The 18,622-nt window shown below is 39.6% G+C and overlaps 1 protein-coding gene across 5 annotated transcripts in view; it reads right to left on the bottom strand.

The window, feature by feature from the left end:
* The window catches only part of HIVEP2 (HIVEP zinc finger 2), a 209,246-nt gene that overhangs the window by 160,264 nt on the left and 30,360 nt on the right, over nucleotides 1-18,622 (bottom strand). The window contains exon 1 of one of the 5 annotated variants that reach the window (XM_030556458.1): nucleotides 11,643-12,178. The exons of 1 other annotated variant lie outside the window; for it this stretch is intronic. The gene's annotated coding sequence lies outside the window, so the exon portion shown is untranslated. 3 more of the 5 variants (XM_030556460.1, XM_030556459.1, XM_030556462.1) reach the window with 3 other exon arrangements.

Consider the following 18,622-nt stretch of genomic DNA (forward strand, 5'->3'; position numbering starts at 1 on the left):
AATTATCACTGCTAGAGACTGAAGTCTGCACAGTCAAGCAGCAGGGAAAAGCATTCACGCATTTTCTTGCAAAGGTACCCCAAACCTATTCCAGAGGTCCCATTTTGAAGAGTCAGTAAGAAAGTAGTTCCATTTCCATGCCTGGCCTCTCTGCTGAAACTGCCAACAAGGGTGCCACCTGAGATGGTGGGTTTTGCCCACAAGAAATTAGACTAAGGCTTGATCTACACTACAGAGTTATGCTGATACAACTACGTTGCTCAGGGGTATGGAAAATCCTCTCCCATTAGCTACACTAATTTACATTAATTTTTATGGGGAAATTGGATTCGCTTAGTATTGTTTTGCTTGAAGTTACATTTTTCAAGAATATAACTAGGACATTAAGTGAGGAGTTACTGTAGGGCAGTGGTTACCAATCAGTAGATCCTGGAGGATCTCCCAGTCGACTTTGATCTGCAGCAGCACAGCAGGGCTGCCGCTAAGACAGGCTCCTTGCCTGCCACAGCCCTACACCGCTCCCAGAAGAGGCCAGCATGGCCCTGCGGCCAGAGGGGCAGGGTCTCCATCTACGCGCTGTCCCTGCCTGCAAGCACCGCCCCCGCAGCTCCCATTGGCCAGGAACAGGGAGCTGTGGCCAATGGGAACTGCAGAGGTGGTGCTTGCAGAGAGGGGCAGCATGCAGAGCCACGTGCCCCCCCCCCACTCCAGGAGCCACAGTTGGCCCCTTCCGTGAGCTGCTTGAGACTGGGGTAGGCAGGGAGCCTGCCTTAGCAACAGCCATGCTATACTGCCAACCAGGAGTCGCCGGAGGTAAGTGCATCCCAACCCCCAGCCCTAAGCCCCCTCCTGAAAACAGCACCCCAAACCTCCTCCTGCACCCCAAATCCCAGCCCTGAGCCCCCTCCCACAGCCAGCACCCCAAACCAGCTCTGAGCCCCCTCCTGGAGCCAGTTCCCCATGCCCCCTCCTGCACCCCAACCCCCTGCTGCAGCCATGCCCCCCTCCAAGAGCCAGTACCCTGTATCCCCGCCTGCACCCCAACCTCCTGTCCCAGCCCAAAGTCCCCCCCCACACTGCAAACCCCTCAGCTCCAGCCCAGAGCCCGCACCCCCTCCTGAACCCCTTCCCCAGTCCAGTGAAAGTGAGTGAAGGCAGGGGAGAGCGAGTAATGGAAGGAGCGGGTGATGGAGTGAGTGGGGCAGGGCTTTGGGGAAGGAACAGGGCCTCAGGGAAGGGGCGGGGTAGATCCTGGGTTGCCCTTAAATTCAAAAAGTGATTTTGGGTGTAAAAAGGTTGGAGACCGCTGCCGTAGTGTCTTCACTAAGCACTTCAGCTGTGCTGTTGCAGTGCTGTGTGTATAGACAAGCCCTAAGACAGCAACTCATTTCACAAAGACCACCAAAAAGCCATAAGGAGGTAAGAGATTTCAAATCACTAGTGAAATAAGCCAAAAATCACATCAGTTACTAGAGAAGAAAGACTATCTGCCACTAACAACTCCCCATTTGTTTTCATCTTTTAATATTTTGGGGACCAAAAGCACTGACAACAGCCAAGCAAAACAACAAGAGATGCACTATGGAGCTTCCCTGTACAACTCTGCCAGCACCTGTCAGCACTGACTCGTGACCCTGCTCCTTGCCAACAACATAGCTTGCTGGAGCCAGCACTAACAAATGGGGCAAACTATGCAGTAGTTTTCACTGGGGAATTGCTGATTCTGAAGTTTTCATAAGAAAAGCAAAATGAAAACAACTTGCTATGATAAATTAGGTCAAAGTACAACATTTATTATTGGTAATTGAACAAAAATCTGCTATCTGCATAAAACATGTTTGGATGTATATTAATACTAGCAAAATACATATAGGATGCTACTGGTGACTTGATGGTGGTGATCTTCTTCATTCATGTATACAGCTCTCAGGCACCTCTCTCCAGCTCATCTCACTCCCCACTGCAACTAACTCACTGAGGTGTTAGCAACATACATCTACCCTGATATAATGTGACCTGATTTAACACGGATTCGGATATAAGCGCGCCAGGGGGGCGGGGCTGCGCATTCCAGTGGTTCAAAGCAAGTTCAATATAACGCGGTTTCACCTATAACACGGTAAGATTTTTTGGCTCCCGAGGACAGCGTTATATCAGGGTAGAGGTGTATTTGGCAGCACATTATCTTTAAAAAAAAATCTGGATCATTTGTTTTTAGTTTGCTAATATCAGGCCACGATTTCCTAGTCAGGTATTTTATTACACACTAAAATCCTAATGTTAATCATAAATCACTTCAGATGTATTAGTAACATGTTTATCAGTCACTGCCAGGAATCAGCTGTAGATCATGAAGTCAAATGAACATAACTTGTCCACCACTTATATATTAAGAAATACAAACTGAATCTGAAGAGGCCCAGTCCTACAGTAAGTAAAATTCCTATTGCCTTAATTAGGAGTTTTTCCCTGTATAAGGACTGTAGAATTAGACACAAAATAATTAATGAACACATTGCATGTTTTGTGCGCCATTCTTTATCAAAGTACTGTGAAAAAGTCTACATCCAAATGCTTTGACAGGTAGAAGAAAAAGTCATTCTTCGAAAGTCACATGTAGTTTAAAGGAGTCTATTCCATGTTTATGGCCTCTGTTGTGCAGGTCAAACTAGATTACTATAATTGTGGCTTCTGATCTTAACATTTATACAGAAATCCTGGCTCTATTCAAGTCAATGGTGAAACTACCATTTACTTCAAGAGGGACAGGATTTCACCCATGAATCTATCATTGTCCATTCAGAGATAAGTATTTTTCTTTTTAAAGAATCATTTTTGTCTCTCCCAAGCACAAAAAACAAATGCCTTTGATCTTACAAATGTAATTGATCTCATCCTTTTGTCAGAAAGTGAGGGTGATTATCCTACTGCTGAGGTTGTTTTCACACATAAATTGTGGTGACATACAAGTACTGCAGTATTTCAAAATAATCCACTGCACCAACATGCTAGAAATTATTTTCACACAAAATTGATCTGAAATAGAAATTATTTTCACACATAAAATGCATTATGGTTGTGGTTCCACTCTGAAAAGTGACTGTGTAAACTGGCACCATCTTATTCAATAGATCTCTTCCCTTTGTTTATTCAGAGTCCTATCAGCGTATTTTAGTCACCAAAACTTTATTTTTACGCTACTATTCTTTCCTTCTTGCTGTCCATCTCTGGAGTTCTAAAAGAAACTGAGGTGGATTCTACTCTTTTTTATGCAACATTAACACAATTGTTTACTCAGTTCCAATTCTGGGGTCAGTCAGTGACAACTGATCATACTAGTTGAAGGCAAGGGGCAGGGATTGCACCGGTGTCACTCAGGACCTAGCTCACTTGATAGAACCTTCATTACTGTTCATGCTTGTGAGGAAAAAAAATTTGACTCTCAGATCCCAGGATAACTTCATAGCACTTTTACTTAGAAAAATATGTTTACTTGTCATCTGAACTGGAAATCATTGAGAGACAATAACCATGGAACTCCACAATACATTATCATCAGTCACTTTTTCAAGCAGACCTGCACTAAAAAAACCCTTTGCACTATATTATAAACACGGTTAATACCTGTCACCAAGATATGTTCTACTGCATATTGGCTTTTCTCTATAACTAAATATTATCACATCTTGCTGTCAAAGAAGGGTATTCCCAATTATTATCTCAGAAATAAGTATATTTCAATTTTAAATGTTTCTTGACCAGCCACGACATTTCTATCCAACAAAGTCATATTTGTTTTGTGGCTGCATTTGATCTGAATCAAAAATAAAATGCACGTGACTTAGTAGTATGTTTTATTTTGATACCATCATTAAAATGATATGCAGTAAATATAGTTTTACAGTTAACAATTTTTAAAGTCCCTAATGCATTAGTTTAGCAAATAATCCCATCGTATACAAATTAGTGTGCATGTCTACAACAGCACTGCAGTTAATGTCTGAGCGGCAGTTTATTTACAATGGGACACACCACACATTGATTTTGTTTTAAAACAACTCCAGACAAAACCAAGGAACTGCAGAAAGAAGTTGATTTTTATTTAAAATAATGACAACAATGTGATTTATAAGGTAAAATAGGCAAAATAACAGTGCCAATAAAGGCTTATTGTAAGATCTAGAAATTCTGATCATGTCCCTTTAATTTTTTTTTAAACAGAAAGTTTCTGTTAAGAATAAACATTACTGTATACAAAAACTGCCTATTAAAAATCCTATTTTAACAAATTTAAAATGTTGTTTTCTATTATTACATTATAGGCAGTATCATCTTCCACAACACATAATGGGGAGTTTCTTTGAGATTGTTAAATATCTCCAACAATTCTCTCTATTCATAACATACTTTGAGAGAAAGTATTGTGCCCAGTTCTGCAAGTCCATCACACATAGAAGTCTCACGGACTTCACTGTGTGGTCTGAAATGACAAGCTTGCAAAATTGGGCCCATAACATTATTGCAGCCTTAATGACTAGAAAATAACATTATTATAAAATTTCCAACACATGATCGTATAGTATCTGATAGAATTTTCCAACTAACTGAAAATATGTCTGAAAGAAGCACTAAACCAAGAAAAGTTAGTACAAATTAACAGAAATTATTTTTTGTCCTCATAATCCTCCTTTGAATGACTGACAAGGAATTTTAGCTTTCTGTTTGAACAGAATCAATCCCTTTCTATTTCAAATTAACACCACTGGGTTACTGTTACATGTCAGCTGACATCATAGTTTCAATTCCCTTTAGCTCTTTGTTAAAAAAAAAATTAAAAAAAAGCTAAACTATATACATGCAAATTATCTAGCTTCTTTCCTGTGTAATTCTTTATATAGAATTTATGATAATCTTGTTTTAAAAAAACATTTTCCACAACATTCAAGCATGGACTCCTCTTACATCAAAGTAGTAATTAAAGTGCACCTTTCAAAAAACAACGTACAACCTTTTTTTTCTTTGGCAGCTCATATAAACCAGAAAGATTTCTGCCAATGCCAATATAATATAGGTACAGTACCATCTACCACTGTTGTACTCAAGTGAACTTGTATTTTAAAACAGATAGTGCTCAGGAACTGAAATATTTTTATAATTCCTTTTTGAGGGGCTGACGTTTTTTGGATATTGGAAAGTGGCATTTTATGATTCAGTATAAATTTCTCAGAATGGAGAGGTTGTCAAAAGTATTTTAACTAAGTAAAGCTCCTACTAAAGTAACAAAAATCAGATGTAGTAAAACACACCCAAAATATTTACATAACTAGTCATTAAAACATAACAAGTTAGTTATGGTTTGTGTGTCATTCTAAGGAAAATGAGAACTGGCACTGAGACCTAATCTACACAACAGTTAAATTGGTGTGGACACAGTTATAAGAGCATGAAGGTAACTTAGGCCGGGTCTACACTACAGACTTTGACCACCACAGTCGCACAGCTATGTTGGAGGGGTGAAAACTGACATGATTTCTACTGGCGTAGATGTTCTGGAAGAAGCCATTAGTGTAGATACAGCTAGACCAGCAAAGCTGAGCTTTTATCAATATAGCTTGTTTCACTCATGAGGAGTGCTTTTACTAAACTGGTACAAAGCGCAGCTTTGCCAGTATAGCTGCATCCACAGTATGAAAGCTTTGTTGATATAGTATGCTGGTAGTCTTGCACTGGTACAATACTCCTAGTGCAGACACGGCCTTATATTGGTATTGCTTATTCCTGTAAATTAAAGGGAATAAACTGTACCAGTATAAGCACCTTTATACCAGTGTAACTGCATTCACATTTGCAGGCACCCACTTTATCTATACTGATATAGTTAAAGAGGTACAATTTTTTGTGTATAGACATTACCTGTGGGGCCCACTTAGAGTAGGTATAGAAAAAATGCATTCAACAATGGTAAATTTAGAAATCAACTAAAAGTAAAAAGCCATATTTTCAACTATGCCTTCAATTCTGTGTCTGGAAAAAGGTGAAAAAAATATACGTCCAAAGCAGCATGAACAAATATAGATGCACAAACAATGTGGTGGGCATAAAGAGTTGTTATCCAGACTCCACTCTCATTATAGCAGTATGATGAGATCAGAAACTGAACATTTTTGCAGGTGTACAAATCAGAACCAAATGAAATTAAGGCTTTGCATCCATATGCAGTCTTATATTTAGGCTATATAAGATGAGAGTGAATATTAAATCACACAGTAAACAAAAATGTTAACATAATTTTCACTTGACAGTCATCATTATTTAGAATATTTTTATTTCTTCTGATTACTTCATATTAGGAGTCACGGAAACATGGGCCAGAATGTCCCCACCCATTTTAATAGTTGTGGGAAGGGTTTTTTGGGATCTAAAACAGAATAAGGAATATTTTGCAGGATATTATTGTGGTTCCATTGTATATGTATACAGAGTTAGTGGTCTCACAAACGAACAGGGGTGCATGTTGACACTATTGGCACTAACCGGTGGCAGCCTTGTGCCCTCTCAGTAGAAAAGCCAAAAAATGGATGCTGTTGGACAGAAACATGTTTTTAACCCACTAGCAGTCCTTTCAAGTCAGAGTTAAGGTACACTGGCAGGTTAGCATGGGAAAACTTGTAATACTTGTACTTGCATGGAATTTTTACTCTCAGGCTGTCAATCCAGTACTTTATATAAACCCTAAATTCACTAAAGAAAGAAAAAAGGAGCTCTTATCAAATATTCCTTTTTCATGTTGTTGAAATAAAACAATTCCTAAAAATTGCTTAATAAACATATTAATATCACCAATGATGAAAGACTACAAGACTCTTATTTGCTGTTTGCACCCTTTAGAGAGACATTGCTAGTTTGAAATTACCCTATGATAATTTCGGACCTACCATAATGAAAAGTAACACCCAAGATCAATATAACTGAAGGACACTAGTGTAAAATATTGTTTGGCTTGTGTCTTTAGATAGTTTACCATTTCCCCGGTAGGACCAGATAGTCAGTTCCTCCTTTCTGAAAAGACTCTTATAAACTTAAACAAGCAAGCAAAACAATCATTAAAATAACTACTTGTGATTTTTTTAAAATTCAGAATACACTATTTAAAGGATTTCTATCAAAAACAGGATTTTTTAAAATCAGTTAAAAATTAGGTTGCCTGTGTCTCTTTAAATTAAAAGCTTGCAAAAACCAATTATTTTAACGGCAAAATCTCCTGGCAACTTGTACTACCTTAATCAAGTAGAAAAGGTATGCAGTTTCTGCGTACAACACTTCCCTTCAATTCTCCCAAGAGTGAGTACTTAATTTTGTAAAAGACTATAACCCATCAAATTTAATAACAGTTATGCATGTCCCTTGTGAGGAGAACGGACCTTTACAATGGCACTTTCATGTTCACTTTTTCTGGAAAGAAGAGATGAATTAGACTGAATAGAACATTCTTTCCTCTGTATCCTGACAAGGACACTACCATGAAGATGTATCACATTTAAGTCATAACTCAATCCAACTGTAGAAGGTTAGCATGCAGGCCTGACTATTTTATCTTGAACTGAAATTCATGTGCAAACTCAAACAAGAATCACGTGGAAGAAGACTAACAGATCCAGACTAACACGGCTACCGGTCTGATATGTGGAAGAAGTGTCATCCATACTCCTCCACTTCCAGGACTGGACTGATAGCCATCAATATACAGAACCACAGCCTGTTACAACATCCTACCATCCCGTATACTGAAGTCTGAAAGTTTGATGACTTGCCTTATTTCACAATACTTTACATCTCACATAGCTGATCTTATCAATTTGCCACCTACAGTAATACTGTTTAACAGTAGGCATTTTCCCCTAAGAAGGAAAATTACAGTATTAAGTATTACAGTATTTAGCAACCACTTCTGCTAGACACAGAGATTCCATATTCCTGCTACCATTCCCAAAATGGTTAGATTCTAAATTAATATCAAGAACTGTCCTTGTTAATGAGTCAGGAAGAAAACACCAAAATGGTACTTGTCACTTTCACTTTTGCTTAAAGCCAATTTGCAATCACTCCTGCTAATAAAATAAATAAATAAATACCCAACCAACCCTGAAAGCTTGGCTATACAATAAACTTTCTTTTCTTAAAATCAATAGGTACAGCCTGTAAATATTAACAGTGACATCATAGCGTTATTAAAATAAATACGTTCAGCTAGAAACAATAAACCAAAAGCTAAAAAAAAAAATAATAATGTGCCACCAGTAATCTAAACACTCAAGCAGATATGTATACCTACCATTATTCAGCAAGAACCACATGAATGCATATGGTTCTGTTTTGTCTTCATATAACAAGAAGGTTTGTAAACAGATCTCACATAGGAGGAAATCTAGTCACTTGAGAATCTAAAAAACTCTTTGTGAAGACCAGTTTTGCACTGTTGCCAAATAATAGGATTAGTTGTGTTAATATGTGACTAAATGTCTTCTACTTCAGACCAAATTCTGTTTTCATTTTATCTCATAATACCAACAAATTTGAAACATGTTACTGTAGCCTGAACTTATTTCTCCCACTTTTGAAAACCATCAGTAAATGCTATAAAAATGTATATTGCATGATGTTAAACACTTGAGAAGATTTCATCAGCTATGTCAAAATTAATGATACGTTGATTTTGTAGCACATCAAGATCATTTACACAGGTGAAAAGCAAACCAACATAGAGTTCATTTACAGGAATAAAAATAAAAAGCTAAGTGCAAAAATCAGTTCTGTGAGATAAGTAATCTGCATTTTCACTGTTAACAGTCATTGTTTTTAAATTAGGCAAAACAACAGAAACCATGTGGAAGATATCAGAGCTTCCAATTCCCAAAGTTTCAGAAGTGACTCCTAAATTGAGACAAAGAGAAATTTAAAATATAATTGTAAAAGACTCTAAGATAATGTGGAAGTGATGATGTATGTTTGTATACTGCAAACCTAGTAGGCAAAGAATCTGGCACCTTAGTTGTGTTAGGCTAACATGTTTACATGTCATCTTCATTATCAAAATACATATGACTCAATACCACATCCTTACATTAATCTAAAGATTAGATTCCTGTTGAAGTCAATGGGAGTTTAGCCTGAATAAATAGTTTAAGAGTTGGGCCCATTCTCTGCTTTTCTTTCTTGGTAGACCACTTGTTCTTTCAATTTAATAATTACTATTATTTACTTTACCCTACAGTAGCAACAGAACCAAAATCTGGATCAGTCTCCTTGTGCTAGATGCTGATTAAATGATGGTGTCTGCCCAAAGATCTTAATACAGTAATGCACCTAGCTAATTATTTGTTTTCTCTTTTGCAGGCCAATTTATTTACTCCCTCCATCATAAACCATAACACAGATTCATTATAAGATCAAGGTATTAAAAAAAATTAGTATCCTTGACTCTTTGTGCACATAATTTTTACTACCGCTAGTAAGGTATGTAATTATCCAGATTCTAATACTTCAACTTGTTCCATCTCAAAAGGAGAAAAGAACAGAAATTGTTGAAAGAAATGGAGCTAATTGGCATTTTCCAAGAGTTTCACTTAAATTTTTAATTAAAACTGCTTACTTTAATGACGTGATTAACATTTCAAGTCTTTAGCCTTCTTGATTAGTACATTTTTCTTGATATAATAGAAGTAAAATAATACTTTAAATATCCCTGTCAGTAAATTAGAAAAATATTGAGTTCTTATGGCAGATTAGAGTCAGACCTTTTTTTTCCAATAGCATAATCATTTATGTGAGGGCAAAACTGAATTAGATTCCAGTAGCACAAGGAAACAATAAGAAAACTGAACAATTCACATTATCATTGTAATGGAAATAATGGAAACAAACCCTTGAAGATAGGCTTAGGCCTTGCTAGATGAAGCTTTTTATTATATCAGTTGCACTAAAATGATTATTCTACATATTCTACAGAATCATAGATTCTAAGTATATTAAACAGAACAGAAATAGCATCTCCTTCCTCTCTGCTTCACTTTCTCATTTGTAAAATGGGGATAATAACATTTACTGTACTTATTTCTCATGGGTGTTGTAAGCAGGGAATGGTGAATGTTTGTGAAGCACTTTGAAAATGTAAAGAACTCCAGACAGTAAAAGTGAAGTAATACTAGCCAAACTAAACCTGGGATTTCCCCTCCAAACCTAGGATTTCCCCTCCAAATATTATTTTCCCATAATTACAGAGGTAATATATTCCAAAGAAAACCGTGAGAAACAACTTGAAGAATATCCCTTCCTTCCTCCTTCACAGCACGGAGCTTCCTGAAGGACTAATATCTGGTTGCACATTATGACGCCCCCCCCCCCCCATACACTGCAGCGTAGATGTTTCAAGGTAGGGTTTCACATATAACAAACATGGATGTGCCTGTTACATAATCAGATGCAGCCAGACCATAGACATTGGTTATATAATAAATTCATTTCTGCAGTGACAGCCGCCGCTCCCCCTCCCCTTGCAAGCTTCACTTCCAGTCTCCCTCCCCCAAGGGAACAATGGTCTGTTTAGAATGTGCAAAAGGAGAGCGAGCACATCTGCTTTGATGGCAGCAGCAGGCAGAGCCCCTTGTTAACCCCCTTCCTGTGGCTTTTACACGTCATGGAACATTCCCGGAACGGGCCAACGTTCCACCCACTTCAGGGAACAGGCATCAAGGCGCAGAGCGCAGCACAGCCCCGCACACGCATCCAGCCCCCGCCACCTTCAGCCCGGGGCGCACACGCGCGCCCAGTCCCCCCCCCTCCCCGCATATACGCACAAGGACAAGTCAGCCGCGACAGCCAGCTGAAGCGTCCGTCAAGCCACCCGTCTCCTCCCCTCCGCTTCTCTCCCCATCCAGCCCCTGGGATCATTCCAGCAGCAACCCTGCTCTTCCATGCAACCCTCTGATCTTCCACCGAGCGTCTGCGTCCCACTCCCACCCCCCACCTTGCCATCGGGAGCCCAGCGTGAGAGCCGAGCAGCCGTGTCCCCTCCTGCGTGTCTCTCCTTAGTAACCATGCCCATTCTTCGCCACAGGAGGAGATTACGCAAGGCAGCCTGCTCCTAATCTGCATACATTTTCATGCTGGGTATTCCCCACATTTCCTAACAGCGGGCTATTAACAAAGACACCCCCAGTGCAAGAAGAGGGGAACGGTTCCCAGCATCCGAGGGAAAACGGGCCGATGATCGCAACAAGCTCAGCACGCCCCGAGAGGCGACTTACCGCTCGGATGGGTTTACAGCCCCACTGGTTTCCCTCAATGCCCCCCTGTCATTCTTCACATGTCCTTCATGGACCCCTGCTGCAACCAGACAGCCCCCAGTGCCACAGCGCACTTGCAAGTTGCTCCAGAGACCCTCGCAAGCCTGCGCCTCAAAACACTCAACTTGTCAAGGACTTTTCCTGCTACAGTCAAAATAAATAAATAAATCACCATTCAACGAGTGTCTCTCCCCTCCGCCCCGCACCAGTGCAAAGCGGCTGTCAGCTGGTGCCTGTGACAGGGGCGGGGAGAGGGGGCTAAAGGGGGGAGGGGTTCTTGCAGCAGCTGCTGCCGCTCACCTGGAAAGTCACCGAGCCGGAAGGAGGAAACCCCTCCTGGTACCCTTGTTGTTGGTTCCGCTGGGGGGCTCTTGTTGCTCCTTTGCTAAGGTGGTGCCTGGAGCGAGGTGGCCCGCGGCATTGCTTTATATAGAGACAGATCGAGATATTCCGACAGCCAAGGGGCGTCTGGTTCATTGACTTGTAGTAGGACAGACCATTGCTCTCGGGCTTCCTCTCTCTCTCTCTCTCTCGCTTTAAATGGTGGAGCTTGATTTAAAATGAGAATAAAATCAGGACGAGAGAGAGGCCGGAGAAGCCGCAGTTTTTTTTCCGGAGGAGGGAGCCTCTCGGAGCTGCAGACAGACTGGGTTATTCCTGGCACCACTTCCCAGAACAGAAGTTACCAGGAGAGAGAGGGGAGAGCTCAGCCAGTGATGTCATCGGATCCCCCAGCGCGTCCCAGGGAGGGAGCGCGAAAGGGAGGGAGGTTGAACCAGAAGATCCAGTTCCAGAGAATGATGGGCTCTGTGTGTGTGTGTATGTGTGTGTGTGAGAGAGAGGTGCACTGTGCAGACAGAAAGAGAGGGGGAGGGAAGAGGCAGGGCTTCCGAGTGCAAAGCAGCTGCCTCCCCCAGCCAGAGGAGATCTCTGCTTCCCCCTCCCCCTCCTTTGAAAAGGGAACTCCCAGGAGAGCCAGTCTCAACTTGCCATGCAAAAGTTGTGCGTCTTCCCAGCTTGAGAATTTCCTTTAAGGATGTGGGATCCTCCTCCCCCCGCCCTTTTTATTTTCCACCACCTCCACTCCCTTTCCCTCGCCTGGTCAAGATCATGTTATCTGTCAGGAAGAACAAAATAATACCAGAGTTCCTGATGCTGACTGCATTTCTTGAGCATTTGAACCTGTTTTCTTGCGGTTCCCATCCCCAGTCCAAGTAGCTTGTCTGTGTCAAGCAATACGTATTTTAAATCATGTGCTGCTTTGCCCCCTACTCCCAAAGGAAGGTTTATAGGATTCTCAGCAATTATTCCATTACTCTCTAAATGGGATTTTGGAAATATAAAAACAAAACAAATTGCTCAAAGCAGTACTGGCTTTTTCCAGACTACTCTGATTGCAAACTCAGTGTCTATTTCTAAACTCGGTGTGTATTTCCAAAAGAAAATCTTCAACTTTAAACATTTTCTGGGCTTATTTTGTTTACTTGTTTTAAAATGTTTTATTTTCATATCTATCTGAAGAGTCGCTAGAAAACAATTTAAAAAATGAAGTAACTTGTTTAATATACATATACAAAATAATACAAACTATTGTCAGCTGGAGGACTCCCTGCTTTCAGTGTTATAGATGATAGGTAATGTTCATCTTAAAGAAGACTGGATGTCATACATGTGAACTGACTAGCAAAATTTACTTTCAAGGCTGCTGCTCTGAGTACAGAGGCCTGCAGGCTACAGCAGACAGTGAAAAGGCTGAGACAGGACAAGTGCTCCACTTGTGCCCAATATGGTCTCTGTGGTCTGCTGTTAGCTTAAGTTCTGACCCTGCCAGCCAATGAGGATTCAGAACGTTTTATATCAGCTGCTTTTGCTCTCATGTTCTAGGGAGTAAAGGGAGATATGAAGGGCAGAAATAAGAGGGTGGTGCCAATTCATTCTATTCTAGAATATCTGTGCCCACCTTTTTCTTAATATAGTTTGTCTCCAATAAGCACATAACTCAGGGGAAAATATTCTCTTGTAGTACTACATAAAGCAAGAAAGAAACAAAGCACTCTGATTTAACTTTTTTACATTCATTCCACTATTTTTCTTATCACTTCATAAAATAAAACAAGTCTTTAGTGTTCCAAATGAGTAATTAAATAGAGAAATAAAATCAAAATAAAATCATATATTTAAATAAAATTCCTTACGTGTGTAGTAATAATATCTTTGAAAATTAAACCAATATGGATATTACAAATCAGTTATTTTTCACCATTTGTGCTTTTGATTTTACCTTTTTGCTCAGAGTAAAATCAAGCTGGCTAGTTTCACTTTTGTTTCTAGGTACTAGCGCAATCATCTTAATTGTTTGGCTTCACAGTGCTTGAGCAGAATGTTTATTTTTTTAAGCATTATTTATTCTAATTTTCATACTAAAAACTTTTTATTCATACTAGGTTTTGTAAACCTGTAATGAAAATTCAGGCCCACACAAAACTGACATTTTTTACAGTGTTACCAACTTGCAATGTTATCACAAATCTTGCAACATTTGGTGATTTTCTTAAATCCTCAGCTACTGGAGTCACATGATTAAATGAGAATTTCAGCTTTCATTTTAAAAAGTTTCTAATCCTTATAGTTGCAAAGAAAAGTGAATCCTGAAGACTCAAATACCAGAAGGCAAATAAAAAGTACCCAGCATTCATGTTTAAAGTATCAAGATTTTTAAGCCAATGTCATGAAGGTCTGTCATAACTATAAAATGGAACAGCCCTCCTGTGTACAATACTATAAAATCCCTCATGGACAGAGACACCAAAATCCTTTTACCTTTAAAGGGTTAAGAAGCTCAGGAAACCTGGCTGGCACCTGACCCAAAGGACCAATAAGGGGACAAGATACTTTCAAATCTTGGTGGGGGGAAGTCTTTTGTTTGTGCTCTTTGTTTTGGGGGTTGTTCGCTCTTGGGACTAAGAGGGACCAGACATCAATCCAGGCTCTCCAAACCTTTCTGAACCAGTCTCTCATATTTCAAACTTGTAAGTAACAGCCAGGCAAGGCATGTTAGTCTTATTTCTGTTTTCTCAACTTGTAAATGTTCCTTTTTGCTGAGAGGATTTTACCTCTGTTTGCTGTAACTTTGAACTTAAGGCTAGAGGGGGTTCCTCTGGGCTATATGAATCTGATTACCCTGTAAAGTGTTTGCCATCCTGATTTTACAGAGATGATTTTTACCTTTCTTTAATTAAAAGCTTTCTTTTTAAGAACCTGATTGATTTTTCCTTGTTTTAAGATCCAAGGGGACTGGATCTGGACTCACCAGGAATTGGTGGGGGAAAGGAGGGGGGAATGGTTAAATTCTCCTTGTGTTAAGATCCAAGGGGTTGGATCGGTGTTCACCAGGAACTTGGTGAAAAAGTCTCTCAAGGCTACCCAGGGAGGGGAAGGTTTTGGGAGGAAAGTAGGTGTTCCAGACGGAGGAATCTGGATGGTGGCAGCGAAACCAGATCTAAGCTGGTAGTTAAGCTTAGAAGTGTTTATGCAGGTCCCCACATCTGTACCCTAAAGTTCAGAGTTGGGGACGAAACTTGACAAGGTCTCTTTCAGTTCTGGTTCCAAAGCTATTTTTGACAAACTGCATAGCCTACGTTTGACTGCTTGTGTCTTGACAGAGCCAACACTAGGGAAGAGCAGGTAGAAACACTTGTCTTGGGTTGGTACATCAGCTACCTGGACGGGTCTACATTTAAAATTAAATTGACATAGCTATAGCACTCAGGAGTGTGAAAAATCCATACCCTTGAGCACAGTAGCTATGCCAACCTAACCACAGTGCAGGTACAGTGAGGTTTACCAAAATATGCTTCTGTTGACCTAGCTACCATCTCTGGGAGAGGTGGTGCTCCTACACTGACAGAAAAACCTTTTCCGTCATGTAGGCTGCATCTACATTATAGGGTTATACCAGCACAACTAGAGCACTTTAGCTATGCCATGATAGTCTCTGTAGTCTCGTGGCCTGAGATGCCAGAGCAGGTTCTTTCATGAAGAGGCAGTAGGGGCACCCGAGTCACCCATTCTCTCTCCTTTCTGGGTTCTGTGACATTACCTTTATATTTTTACCATTTGGTTTTTAAACAAAGAAGTTGAAGTCAAAAAGTAAGAAAATTCCAAAGACACATTTTCAACTGTTATTTAAAATTCACAGACCACTAGGATCATTCATTCTTGTATGTGTGGAAAGCACCTAGCACATCATAGCTATTGCTACAGGGAAAATATAATTAATTATAACAATCATCAGCATTGTACACAATTTATTAAACATTGCCATTTATATTAAAATCCAATACGATCTGATCTTGGAGCTTAATCATTTATTAGCTTTGAAAACTGCTGCTGCTCCCACAACCAGACAATAGAAAATGACATATTATTTTTCTTACTCTAGTACAATTGAGTTGAAATGTAAAATAACTTTTAAAAATAGCTAACACATTTAAAGAAATACATTCTTTCACTGAGAAAAATTACCTGATCCCTGTGCACTTGAAGACCAGACTACTTTGTCATCAAGCTACTATTAGAGAAACCATAGTATTAGTACAATTTCTCCATTTGTAGAAAGGAGCTGATGATATTTACCTGCTTCAACATAGTTATTGTGTGGCTAAATTAATCCAAATGTAGAAACTTATCTGATGGCCTCAAAAGAAAGAGGTGCTAATTATTAGTAGTTTTATTATTACTCCTCAATGAACTGTGTTTTTTCTTGAGGACTGGATGGTTCAGGAAACTAATGGGATATGAAACCTTCTGTTAATGGGAATCCAAATCAATAAACTAATGTTAATAGAAATAGCTTTATATTATTATTTTAATGTATTATGTATTGTTTATGTTTATACCTCCTTCTCTTTTCCTTCACTCCTTCCCCCCCCCCTTCATTTGACTATATTTTGGTGTATCTTATCCTCCTTTTTCTGTTTTCCCACTCAGGGTTCCCTCAAACCCACACAATCCACTCACACTCACTTCCCCCCACACCACCCACATATCTGTTCATACACCGTCCATGAGGCCTATAAAGGCACCTACTCACACAACTGGGGATGTCTTTCCGATGCTGGGTGGCAGTGTGTATTTCTTGTCTCTATGAGAGAAGGGGTTGCTGCAGAAAGGTCCTTTTCTTTTTCTCCTTCAGAAAAGAGGCACGGAGCTGGATCTTAGGCTCAGGGCACTGGTCTTCACTCAGTTTACTATGCTTAGTTTAGTCTTAGACAGGCAGTGAGCTGGATTGCAATCAGCCACTCATCATGGGTTCTGCTGGAGATGGGGACTAAGAAGAGGGAGCTGCCGTTGGAAGCGAGGGAAAGGGAGGAGCAGAATCGGCCAGTAGCTGCTCTGAGGACAGGAACAGGGAGGAGAGGGCACTAGAATCCTGGGAAGGGCAGAGGGCAGAAAGGAAAGTAATTGTTTATATTTGTCTCCCACCTGCCATAGGTAGCAGCAGGGTCTCTCTATGGAGCATTGCTTGCTCAGGTGGCGAGGTATTTTTATTCATATAAACATGTAATCTTTTTATGAATGCTTGTAAACTCTTTTGTACAGTTATATCTATTGGCAATGAGTTCCACTAGTCAATTATTCATGAGTTTAAAAAATGTTTCCCTTTATCAGTTTTAGACGTGTTGCTTTTCATTTTGATTGAATGCCACCTCGTTCTTGTATTAAGAGAAGGTAAACCGACCCTCCCAATTTTCCTTCTCTATTCCATTAATTATTTTAAGCAACTCTAATATATCCTTTCTTACTTATGCACTCACTAATCTAAATAGTACTAATTTTTCCTCATATGGAAGTTTTTCCATGACTTTTCCACATAATCTGATTAAGTCACAATGAAGCAGATCTTTATGCCAGACATTTTTTGAAGCTCACCCTCAAATGGTGTGGAAGAGGACGAAAGTGAAGGTATTTAGCTTTCCACTGTGTGTAAATAATAGTGGAAGAGGGCTTAGTAGAAGGGATGTGCTTCCTAGTGTATGTGCAACGTGCTTCAGGTGGCACATGACCAGGATTCATCATCAAATTTGGTCTGCTGGTTGGATCATTAGCTTCCCCGGCCCGGCCCGGCCCAGGGACTGACTGGGAGTGCGATGTGAATGCTGATCCATGCCCCCAAGGGATGTGCTCTTAGCATGGCAAAGAATTAATGGAACCATTTCCTGGAGGAAAATGTTTCTCTGAGCTGTCTGTTAAAAAATGTGATTTCCTTTTGCAAAATCTAGACCTTTACTTAAAAATATATCTTCGGCAGAACTAACTTGTTATGTATGAATATCTGTAACTTGATAGTAACACATCACTATTCAACATAGTGATTAGGAAAAAAATGAGAGAGGAGCAGAGATTTTTGAAAACTATAATTATAGATATTGGCCCTTTCAGGACTTTCTAAGGCCCACAAATCTTGGAAAAATTTTGAATAATGTAACTTTTACTCTTCATATTTTTTCAGAGCTAATTGGCAAGCTGGATAGAGAATGTGCAGGCACCATTGTGTATTCTGCCAAGCCATTAAGAGCACTTCTAATTTAAAATAAATTAATCCCTTGAGTGCCATTCCCATTTTGTTGTTGATCTTGCATTTTAATATCAGAATCAGATAATTTTTTTAAAAATCCTTACTTTCAGGCATTAAAAAAATTTCCCCTGTCAACATCCACACTATGCTAACAGGAACAGGTCACTTTTCTCTCTCTCTCTCTCTCTCTCTCTCTCTCTCTCTCTCTCTCTTTCTCTCTCTTTTCTTTTCAAATGAAACAGTTCTCAAATTTATTTTGCATATTGTATTCAATCATTTTTTTTCAGTTTTTCTTAGCACAGATGAAGTAAAAGCTTGCCAAAAGCATGGCATGATTTAACAACATCTGAGTTATATAACCTTAACAATTACATGGATTTATTTTTTAAAGCTTAACTACTTACATTCTCATTAGTACCTGATATCCTCTCATTAGTAGCCTTCTCAAACAGCCAACTTTAACTTTTAGAATATCTTCATTTCAAAGAATCCCAGAAAGCCTTTTATCTAGAGAGAGAATTTCACTTATTTTGGGGTGGAACACTGCACACAGTAATACTGCCTGACAATTTGAGGATAGGTGAAGAAGAATACCATACCCACTTGAAATGGCAAGGGGAATTTAGAGAGGAAAAATTAAAATTGCCCAAACAAATCAGCTGAATTTTGACCACATTACTGAGGCTAACACTATTACTCTTCT

Source organism: Gopherus evgoodei, chromosome 3 (assembly GCF_007399415.2).
Source record: "Gopherus evgoodei ecotype Sinaloan lineage chromosome 3, rGopEvg1_v1.p, whole genome shotgun sequence".
In the NCBI taxonomy this organism is placed as follows: domain Eukaryota; kingdom Metazoa; phylum Chordata; order Testudines; family Testudinidae; genus Gopherus; species Gopherus evgoodei.